At 40.6% G+C, this 11,885-nt stretch overlaps 1 long non-coding RNA gene across 1 annotated transcript; it reads right to left on the reverse strand.

Moving 5' to 3' along the window:
* Positions 1 to 599: 599 nt before the first annotated feature.
* Positions 600 to 6,509, reverse strand: LOC138215719 (uncharacterized). The gene is made up of 5 exons (XR_011179759.1): positions 6,381 to 6,509; positions 6,178 to 6,295; positions 5,653 to 5,779; positions 4,974 to 5,038; positions 600 to 721 (listed from the first exon to the last, which is right to left on the reverse strand). It is a non-coding gene; the product is annotated as an uncharacterized lncRNA (long non-coding RNA).
* Between the last annotated feature and the right edge of the window lie 5,376 nt (positions 6,510 to 11,885).

Below are 11,885 nucleotides of genomic sequence, written 5' to 3' on the forward strand. Positions count from 1 at the left end.
CGTCGGTCCTGATGTTGTTGTTTGTTAGCTGTGGATGCTATGAGTTAAAGTAAACAGGCTGTGCTACCGTGCATTTTGTTCCTTCTCAGAGCAAATTAAACACCTTGATTTCCGTCAGGCAGTGCTTGAGCAACGTTTGTCCAGCGACCCCAGCCTGACATCAAACATGACGTCATCAGCCAGCTGTTACCTGCTGCCAGCTGTTACCTGCTGCCAGATGTTACCTGCTGCCAGATGTTACCTGCTGCCAGATGTGAGCTCCACAGATCCTGATGGAGGATACAGCTGCTGTTACTTTTGCAAAGCTGTACATAAATTTCACATCGTTTTTTTTTTATATCGCTCAACATTTATATTTTCAAATATTTATGTCACTTCCATCATTTCTTCTCCAATAAAGTGTTATTTGTAAAGTGGATTCTAATTTCCAGAATGTAAAAAACAAATGTATTACTTTACCATAACATATGATCAAAATATTGTTTGGACAATTTAAAACAGTATCGAACAGTTGGATAAATTAGAATCACTGGGTAAATACCAGGCAAGCAATGTCTAAGGAAATGATCAAAGACAAGCAATGACAACACTTGGAAATATTGTCAAACTTTATTTTGCTTAAGAATAAAACAGAGTAAGTTGGTTGCAGAGGCATGATGCAACATAAACTTTGACGCTGGAAGTCAGGATTCCTCATCCTCCCTCTGTGGCGACCTCTGATCTGTGGAAAGAGCAGAAAAAAATTGGGAATGTGATCACAGTTTGATTTATGAATGATAATAATGGTTCATATTTCGGGGAATTTTTTTTTTTTTTCAGAACCCTAACCCTAACCCTAATTCAGATTAATGTCAGAATTTAGCCTTGCTTGTTTTTTTTAAAAATAAATTATTGTGCCTCTTCCAACTTTCAGTAACAATAAGGAAGGCAGTGGTGCAGCTGAGAGGTCAACCATCGCTGACCACAGTCTAAAATGTAAACTACTAACAACAGTGATCATTTTGAATCAAGTGACACAAACCATTTATTTACTACAAAAAAGGTGACGAAATCAAATGTTCCAGGACAAACGTTCATACTGTAAACAGCAGACTGCTGCAGTGACTTTCACTGGATTATTTTACATTTCACACCATGACAGTGGCCACAGCTACCAAGGCCGTGCATCACTGTTGTGTAACGACATCACTGCAGCCAACATAAAGCACCACATATATTGTTTTTCGACATGAAGAGTCTCTGACAGTATCTGTGCGGTAAAAAGACCGAGCACGCGCTCATTTCAGCGCGCAGATGTTTGAGATCAGAAACTGCGGTGATATCCGCTGAAGGAGGATTAAGACACTTCTGAGAGCATTTAGCTGACAGCACAGAAACATAAATATCAGGAGAAACTTGATATGCGTGCCTGGACGTCTCACAGAGACACCTTTCAAACTAAACGAGCTAACCAGTAGCGTGGCTATTCGCAGCGTGAGCACGAGCAATGATTGACCTTTCGTGGCTCTGGTTGGTTCTCGAGAACCAGACGCCATGATTCCAGCAGACCGCTGTAGGAGGCGCCAGAGAGGGTTGTTTTTTCACAGATCATGTCTCGTGCACTACTGTCAGTACATAGAGACAGTTTTAGCAAATATGACAAAAAGACTTTTTTTTTTTTTTTCCTACTTTGGTCAAAGTTGCCTACTACAGCTTTAAAGTGAGATGATGATGTCACTTTGGTTTTGGATCTGCCAGAGAGGGTTAGTGTTTGGAAAAGAGGAAAGGGGTTGGATTTATTAGAAAGGCAATCTGACAAAAAAAGCCATACTAAAGCAGTATTCTGTACTACTTACTGCTTCACACAGTCTTATGCGGTATGCCACTGTTACATCCATTACATTTGCAGCATGCTCGACCATGATGTCTGGTTTTACGTCGTACAGAGCTGCCATAAACAACGATACAGCTCACAGCAAAACGTCGCTTGTGTGCAGAGAATCCCTGATGTGAGGGTTTTCATGATTTTCCCCAAATCGGATCATTTCCCTGAGTGATGGGTAACACCTATCTGATGATTGGAGGGAACCAACATTTTGTCACGTTACTTCACTGCAAATGTAAAGTGTTGCTTTGGAAGTAATGTTATCCTCGATACGCTTGCTTTCATCAAACTGGGCGTCTTTCCATAAAACACACAGACTGAATGTATTTCTATTTGTGTTAATGCTCACAGACTACTTAAGAAGAAGAACAACAGCTCTACCGAAGTGAAGGCAAACATATCTTTATCGCTCTCTGTTGGTTGGTTGCAATATATCTCATAAATGCCGACGCTATCCAAAAGCTACCGGATGGGACGTGAACCAAACTAAAACGTCAACGTACACTTTAAATGAATGTTGATCAAACATGTTTCCTGTCATATTAAGTACTTCTTCTCACGTTGACGTTTGTCCAAGTGTTTATTTTCCTCCGGTCGATGGAAGTGAAAAACAACCGTGTAATCTCTGCACTTAGGCCGACATCATTTTGCAGAGCTGAAAATTCACAATGAAAATCACATTTCTGGGTGAAGTTGGACTTTAATAAGTTAATGCTAATGTCATAACCGGCTCGAGTTGATAACTAGTGAGCTGGGCAACAAGCAATTAACATGAGTCTTTCTAGTTAACAGCTGACAGCAAGTGCACAGCGAATATCCAGGACAGTCTAAAACTGCCAAGACAGCAGAGCTGCAAAAAGTTCGAGAGGTGCATGCTAACATGGGACATGTTGTGATACCGCATGTCATCCCCCAGACACTGCTGCACAGACTAGTGTATGCAGGGTTACTCCCGAGGTTCTGTATCTGAAATCACACCATATGTTTACTATACAGTGGAAGACTCTCTGCTTTTTATAAATGAGGGTTTGAGTCACAAGAGTGTATGTAGTGCCGTCAAAACGAACAAAATACAAAATAAAACACTGAATTATATCGGAGCAAAATGAAAAGTGTTCAGTGAATGAAGTGAATGAATGAGGTTGTTGATTGTTTATGATGCAAAGAATCCTTTATAAAAGCAGAACCCGGCTGTATTAAGAGTCCTGAGAAAACCACAAGATGCACGTCATCTGACCAACGTTTTGGTTATACAATTGTAATTACAGTATCAACTTTACAGTGGACAAACCCCCCCCTTCTTTTTTTTTTTTTAAAGGTGTTCTCCAATTTTCAAACAGCTCATAACTAAATGCTGCAGACTTTGAAGTCCTAACTATTCAGGGGTTGGACCCTTTCCTGGTCGGACTGCCCCATCGGATTTGGCTTGAGGGCTGAAAGTCGACTTTGAAGTGCAGACGAGACCAGGGGAAGTATTTCAATAGGCCTCTAGTTCAGCAGAGGGGTAAAGTTGCAGTGGGGGAGGGAGGGGGGGGATTTGAGAGAGGAAAAGGAGCAAGGGAGAAAAAGAAGGGGACTGCAGTCTTTTGAAATGAGGCACCTGTACATTTGAGGCTTGCAAGAACAGGTATGTTCCCAGGGGTTAGGGGCTTTGGAGAATTCAAAGTCATTTCAGTCAACTCCAACGCTCATAATCTGTCCTGAGAGGTGTGGAGGATAGGGGGGGGGATATGATGTTGATACACTCGCACAGGCGTGAACATGTTCTCAAAGGATGGATGGATGGAATCTGTACTCCCTCTCTCACACACACTAACGCTCATATACACACATAGCATCCAGATAAAAGAAAGCAGCGGGCGGTTATTTAGCTCAACACTTCTGCTCTAGTGATAGGAGGGTGAACGATGTAGAGACAATATTTCTACATCGTTTTCATTCTGAAAACAAATTGGAAACACTATATGTCAAAAAGAGAGGGAGGAGGGGTGTGTGATGTCCTCATCAGTGATCAAAGGGTGAAAGAGTAAGTGGAGCTTGCCTGGTGGCGATATGGCGGGAAAGTGGATGAGGAAACAAGATTGGAAACAGGAGATTGTGCGTGTGTGTGTGTGTGTATGTGTGTGCGTGTGTGCGTGTGTGTGTGTGTGTGTGCGTGTGTGTGCGCGTGTGTGTGTGCGTGTGTGTGTGCGTGTGTGTGTGTGTGTGTGTGTGTGTGTGTGTGTGTGTGTGTGTGTGTGTGTGTGTGTGCGCGCGTGGAGGTGCGTGTTTCTGTCTCCAGGCACAACGGTGAGTTTGTTTTCATGTTTGGTAACTTCCTCCAATTTAATACGTTTTTTTTTTTTTTTTTTTAATTTCTTAAATATATGTTGTGCTTACAACATATATTTAAGAAATTAAAAAAAAAAATTACAAGTGGCTGTTTTTATGGTCGCTGGCAGGAAATATTGATGCACCAGAAGTTTACTAACATTACTACTGGGTCATGCAAGGTTTACACTGCACTCTTGAATGAAGAAGTTGACATTTTTGGGAAAAAGAGTGAGATGAACCTATCAAATTCTCACATCTGTGCTTTAAAAAAAAAATGGTGTAAGAAGCTGTGAAGTTAGCTGAGCTTTGCAAAATCAAGTCCAGCGCAAACCCCCATTAATACCACAACTCTATGATTCTTACTCTTGGGTTTTTGAATAAACAACCATGATATAAGATCAAGCTGGTGAGCTGGTAGGAGGATTTGGTTCTCTTTAGTCAGAGCAATTTAGCTATTTTCTGTTTCTCGCTGTTTTATGCAAAAGTGAAGCTAAATGGCTCAATTTGTAAATGTATTGCTCTGTTTCTTGGCTCCACACAGCCCAACACTCACTCTCAGGAAATATAATAATTAACATAATGAGGAAAGTTTTGTGTTTTGTGTGTAGCACTGGCAGCACTTTGTTAAGATTAGGAACAATCATGCTCTATAGACAAACATTTCCATTTCCCTAAAAACCACAAAAAAAACCAACTGTTTGCTGACATACTGTATCCCCATAACAGCTTTTAAGATGATAATATGTAAAATTACTACCTCATGGTTGTATGTCTCCAGTTAAGTTACCATCCATACCTGTCCAGACCAGAGCAGACATTGAAGGAATCCTTAAAGGTGTTCACATGTTTGGCCAGTAAAGCCTGTTGAGAGTAGATGATACTTCAAAATATACCCAACAGCACAGACGATCTAAACCAAGTCAGTTTTTAGGTGGATACCCAAGATTAGTGTCACCGATTCAGAGTTGAACCAAATGTGAAATATGATCACATCTCTGCTTTGTTCCTGAAACATGGCATTGAATAATGCCCGAAAAAGTGTTACTGCAGAATATCTTAATGTCTGGGTGAAGTTGACCTTTGCCCTTTTGGATATAAAATTTGATCACTTTCCCATTTGATCCCTTTCAACATTTGTGTGACAATTTGTCACAAGTTGCATGAATTCTTGAGTTATGGCTGAAAACAGACCCTCGACCTTTGGACACGTCATCTAATCAGTTCATTTGAAGAGATATCGTGTTCACAAGAATGTGAGGGTGTGAGGTCACTGTGACCTTGACCTTTTACCTTTCACCCACAAAATCTAATCAGTTCATTCTTGGGACCAAACAAAGATTTGTTCCAAATTCAAAGAAGTTCCATCAAGGCATCTTTGAGATATCGAGATCAGGACAGATGGCTTCTCCGGCTGTGGCTATTGTTGTCATGTACATAAAAAGGATCATAGTAAAAGTAAGAATAAATGAATGCACCTTTACAGTTTGTGGACTCCTGGATGATGAGAGGTCAGGTCATAGAGGGATGTCCCAGATGGATGTGGGAAAGAGGACAGCGCTGGAAGTGGTGGAGTGGAGTGCACTGGTTTCAAAGATTGTGTTTCTGTAGTGACAAATCACAACATAAGACACCTCAGGGCGCTTAAGAAAGGAACCCAATAAAACCTCTGACAGTGGGAAGGAAGAAACTCCCTCTTAACAGGAAGAAGCGTAGAATCTTCATCGACCGGTTGGTAAGAGAGGAAATCGGAGATGACTGACGGGAACTTCGGTGGAGATTCCCAGGAAAACCAGGTGATGATGGGGATGAAGGTAGAATGACAGAAATACGGTGATATTTAAAGAACAGGGATGAGAACCTGAGAATGAATGAGTGATTTCACAGCGTGGGAAAACGGAAGTGAAGCAGACGATAGCACAGAGGTGGAATTAAACCAGGATGCGAGGTTACAGATCTTCGTTATCAAACTTAGAAGAACTTCATTCCTCTCCTCTATCTACCTCTTTTCACTCTTCTTCTTCACTAACTCCCCGTCATTCCCTCTGATGGTTTGTCACATCCCCAAACCTCCCATTCCATCGCTCCCTTGTTGCCTCAGACAGCCGGCACACATCATCACTGTGAGGAGGAAAACAATGCGTCAGAGAGCCAAATCCCAAACATCTAAATCCCCAAATGAAAAGCCGTCGTGCACATCACTCACGCTGGTCTCAGAGACGGGATCTTGCGTGAGAGGACATGCTGACACAGTCCAATACTTTGCCACATGTGCCACCCGGTGGTTAGGTGGCAGCAGAGATGTGAGGACAGCGGTCGGACTGAGGGATGACTGGAGAGCTGGTTGGGGAGAGAAATGTGGTTCACCAAGACTGAAAACAGATCATCTTCTCTCCTGGCTCTCTTTGACGTCTGAGACTTATTTTGTTTTCTGCTGATTTTGTGGTAATGGGTGCACACACACATACACACACATTCTCATAGAGTGACACACATATACACACCAGCGAGGGGTCCCATTGAAGGGGACATCAAAGGGACTTCAGTTCCAACTAGTAGCCGGTAGATACAAATTCAATTTCCCTAAAGAGTCAGATCTTTGTTGGAAGCAGTAGGCCATTTTGTTTTCATCCTACTGTGTTGAAATCATAACAGTTTAACTAGATGTTCATCTCACATGTGGGTGAAACATCTGAAGTCTCTTTTTTAGTCTTGTGTATTTTTTACCCCAATGGTGATGTTTTAAAGTTTGTTCATGACCTTGGAAACATTCGTTGACGAAATAATTGTACAGTTCCACAGTTGCTCTGGAGCTTTCAATCATCTTACATGATCTTCCTCGGCAGACAGAGTTTGCACTGATATCCTTTTGTTCAAAGCGGTGATTAAGATACTGCGTCATCACACACAACTCTGTGCTGCAGATATGTTTGTTTTAACGCCAAGAAAAAAAAACGTTTTGACGAGTACTAAAGATAATTTGAAGCCTTGAGAAACAACATGAATACAAGAATCTCCCCCAAAAGCAGATTTTGGTATCAAGACTCGTAGATTTTAGCTGGTATTGGTAAATTTTGGTCCTGTACAACCCTTGGTCAAACCTTAAAAACTAAAGGTGTCCGGGCCCTTTTCTTTTTGGGCCCCTCAGTTGTGTAAAGACGGAGGAGATCAGGGAAACTAACACATTGACTTCTTTTAAGTCCCTTTGGAAAACTCACTATTTTACCATTACATTTATTGATTTGGTTTAATGATTCGACTGTTAATTGTATTGATTTCACTATTTGGTTTAATTTCTTTTGTTGTGAGGTATTATAATTACTATTATTGCCAATTCAGAATCACTATTTAACCTACTATGCATTTTTTTTTTTTGAGTGTGGGGAAAACCGGAGCACTTGTAGAAAACCCACGTAGGTCTGTGTAGTTGACTTTGATGGGACCTACGATAGGACAGTGCTAACCACTGCCCCACCATGCTGCCCATGAAATTATGATACTACAACTACAGTGATAGAAAAAGGCGTAAAAATAGAAAAACGTTGATCATCTGGTCAACTTTCTGGTGAAGGAGTGACAGGCGTTAGTGATTCTTCTGACCATTCGCCTCCACTTGCTGTGTGTGTGCAGGTTTATATATCCTTGTGGACACACACACAAATATATATACTGTATATGTATATATATATATATATATTAACATTAACAGACAATATAAAGGGACACCTCACCTGGTTAATGGGTTCATCAATGCGAACATTGGCACTACTTTCCTCTCATTTCACAGAAATATAATTTATAGAAAATCAAATCCCCACTGACTCAAATTTGAGGTTACAGCTCCTGATGTAAGTGGATCTTCATATTTGTTAATACATGCTAGTCTCCAAACCAGAGCAGCCCAATTTAGGGGCCTGCAGGCAAAGTTTGTCCTGCACCTTCCTTGTTTTTACAGCATTTGACAAGCTCATGATTATTCTCCTTATTCTTAAGTACTGATTTTGGGCTGCCAGGCAAGATGACAGATGGAGGAAGTGGCACTCTGAACAGGGTCAAATTTTAAAAAAAATTGTCAAGATGACTGTTTTTGACAATACATTTTGCAAAATAATAACATTACTATTACACAGAATAATGAGTTCATTATCTGAACTTTTATTTCAGATTTAGAATGTTAATTTTCTGCAAAATATATCATAATTTTAATTAAAGGTAATTTGACATAACATAAAAATTCAAAACAATCCAATTTGATTTTTAGACCTTCAAAGGAAAGAATTTTGGCAACTATGCTCTAAACTCTCCGGAGCATTCTTATCTGAAATATATATTTATGTAGTGCTGAAGCTGGTAGGTCCAGCCAAAAACATGTGTTGCACCACAAGCCTCTCATTGTTTTATAAATTATGGTCTTTCCAACTCACGGTGTGTTTGAAGACAGCCTGGTCAGCTGTATCTTTACTGTCAAGCCATTAGGAGTTTACTACTTGAGATGTCCTGGATAAACAATATAAATCACTTCACCTTGCTTTTAGGAGAAAATCCTTCCCAATTAACTGCTAAAAGGAAACTTACATTAGATCATGTGTGAGATTAGTAGGTGAACATTATGTTTCTCAATAATTAAACAGGTAGATCTGGATTAGGAGCACCTTTACTTGTTGGATGCAGGGACAAAAAACAACCTTTAAAAGGGTTGTAATGTGCTGCTACACACACCAGGGGGCAGTAGGACGCATGACTTCCGCGTGGCAGACTGCAAGCAGACAGGAGCATGAGAGGAACAAGTCAGGGAAAGGTTAATATTGTGCCACTGTTGTTATGGGATGTGTGCATCACCCATGTCACAGTTTGATGCTGACTAGAGGAAGAGGAAGCGGCAGTCACGATGAAGATGCAGACTATTATAAATGAAAGATTAAGGCAGGTTGCACCATTTTTGGGGCCGGACATCCTCTTGCCTCTGGGTTGCATCAGATCAGCATTGCATCATAGTGGAGCCAATCAGATCTATAGAGACAGTACAGACTAGATCATACATGTTAGAGTTAAATGTACAGTTACAGTATAATGTATAGTAATCTATTTCATCTGGCACAGCATATTTTCTTTCTCCCTCTCTCTGCCTCTCGGTAAGACAAATGACTGAAGCTGGGATATTAAAGAGACTCATTTTGAACCCATTTATGTGTAAAATAGGCCTGTGCATCATTTCCTCTGTTTTATTAAGGGAAATTTCAAATACCCAGATGAAATAAACTGACTATAACAGCAAAACAGTTTAATTTTGTTCTTAAATATAGCTGACAGCACTGCAACAAACCACCTCAACTCAATATATTCAGACCACAGAGTCAAAGCACAGCAGCATCAACGGGTTATCATGAGGCTCCTGCACAATCTTGTCCCTCTGTATGTCTGAACATTACAGTGTTGTTGCCGGCAAATAGTGTTGTTGTTGTTCGTCTGCCAGTACAGTGAGAGTGAACGTAAATGTGGCCCATCAGACAAAAAGAGCACTATGTCAGCTCTCTGTACTAACAAAGCATGGTTTATCTGGGCGGACAAAGTGCTTGCAGAGACTCCAAGACAATTACGGAAGCGAGGGACAACAAGCGCTGTTCCACGGGTCGAATTTAGGAACATCTACAGAGGATGTATTTGGCTTGCCTGGTTTGTTTCCTGTGATGTCTGATGGCAGAAATTCCATGTTGTGCAGACATTTTGTGATGCATCAGAGACAGAGGGGATTCATTGCATTCAAAAGCAAAAAAATCTCTGGGAGATCTGAGAACTAATAGTGTCTCTCTTCCCTTCCTTTAAAAAAAAAGAAAAAAAAAAGCATATACACAAATGTATAATGCATAGTGGTGGACATCTGGACTGGCACATACGCACTCATATGCTAGCTAGTGCAGCATCATGTGTCCGTGTTATGAAGGAATGACACTGCAGCAAGTCAAGTGTGCTACTTTTTCAAACGCAGTGAGATGAAAAGGGAAACTGATAGACTAGAAGTAATAACTGGAAGTATAATGATGAGAGAAAAAAATAAGTGCATTTTGTAACATTAATGAAAATGCAGAATAAAGGACAAACAGATAGGAGGAAAGGATAGAGACAAAAAGGAGACAAGAGCAGGCGACAGAGGTGGAGGGTGTGGGAAGCCTCCAGGCCGGACAAACACCCCAGTGGATTGTGGGTAGGGAGCGAGATGTGCAGCGAGAAGGAGGTATATGCAAACACATCGGCCCACCGCCCCCTGCAGCTGGCTGTTATCCCAGGGCGTGACCCCACTTACCCCCATTGTCCAGCCCAGCTTTGCCCCATAACACCACGGTTTACACCAGTGCCCGCCCCGATGAGCACACATGGGCGTTAACTGTTTTCCCTGCATGCCATGTCTTCGCTGGAGAAACCAGGCCTTTCCTTGAAAACACACATGCACACACACAAACAAAGTTGACAGCAGCCTTTTTAAAGATAGTGTGCTAGTGTTTTTGTATTTCGTTCTTATAAATAATTGTGCTGGAGCTCATACATTTTGGAATCTAATTATATTGTTTTCAATTCGAGTTATGATTAAGATGCAGTGTAGGATATAAGTGATGTTACTGACAACAACTCCAGCTGCATTTAATGCTAATATGTACATTTCTTCAGTTTGTCTGTCTTCAAACCCAAAAGACATATTGTCAGACAATCCAAAGAAAATTGATGATGATTTTTTTTACAGATAAACTATCCATCAATTAAAACATAATAAAGTCCTTTAAGAGTAATAATTAGTTCCATGGTTTGTATGCACCTGAAGAGCTGTGGTGGCTCACGCCACTATGCTTTGTTAAATTCACCTCATTAACTCCTCGTCAAAACAACAAACTATTCTCATGAAATAACATTCAATTGTAAATTAGAAGCTGCTTTTATTCCTCTGTGAGCAAAGAAAACAAATATACACCCAAAGAAATTGGGGTGTATAATTACAATCTGCCTTTAACATACTGAGTCTAGATTTATTGTGTTCATTGTTATCATTCTGAGGTTGTTTGGACAGGAGATCATCATACTCACAAGAGGTCCATTCAGCTTTCATCAAGCTGTGCAGCTCGTCCAACTGGCCCAGACTTTCATTATTGCCTTTATTACTGGCCAGAAAGTTACACAACCAATATAAAAAAAATATCAAATAAAGATGTGTAGGTAATAACAGAAAGGGATTTTTTTTTTTGTTGCATTGATTCAATAATATTAATTCAAAACAGGCTTTCCCACTAGAGATCGCTTTTTCAAAAGAGCACAAAGAAAAAACAATAAAAGTTGCAGACAAATGACATAGCACTGTATTTACACAGAATATTAAGGATCACAGTTTGAATACCACAGGGTGTAGTTTTAATCCGCTTCTTACATCACAGTTATGTCCCCATCTGGAAGTATTAAACATGTTTTATACGCCCTGAGATGCTTTTTGATGCTTTTGGGATTCAGCCATTTTCAATTATGGTTTCGAGGATCCACCCACCCTAATCACACACTCCAACGTTGAGCTGCAGGGAGGCTCCCTACTTCTGCTCTTGTGAGTCTATCTCTGTTTGCGTTTTTGTGTTGTGTGTATTTGTTTAAGTGTTGGTTAAGCCGAGTCCAGCAGCCCAGCCAGACTATACATAGGTTTAGCTGTGCACACAGTCCCTCTCAGCGCCTCCAAGGA

This window comes from Embiotoca jacksoni, unplaced genomic scaffold (assembly GCF_022577435.1).
Source record: "Embiotoca jacksoni isolate LCO1_2020_lvr unplaced genomic scaffold, fEmbJac1.0.p SCAF_8, whole genome shotgun sequence".
Lineage (NCBI taxonomy): Eukaryota > Metazoa > Chordata > Actinopteri > Embiotocidae > Embiotoca > Embiotoca jacksoni.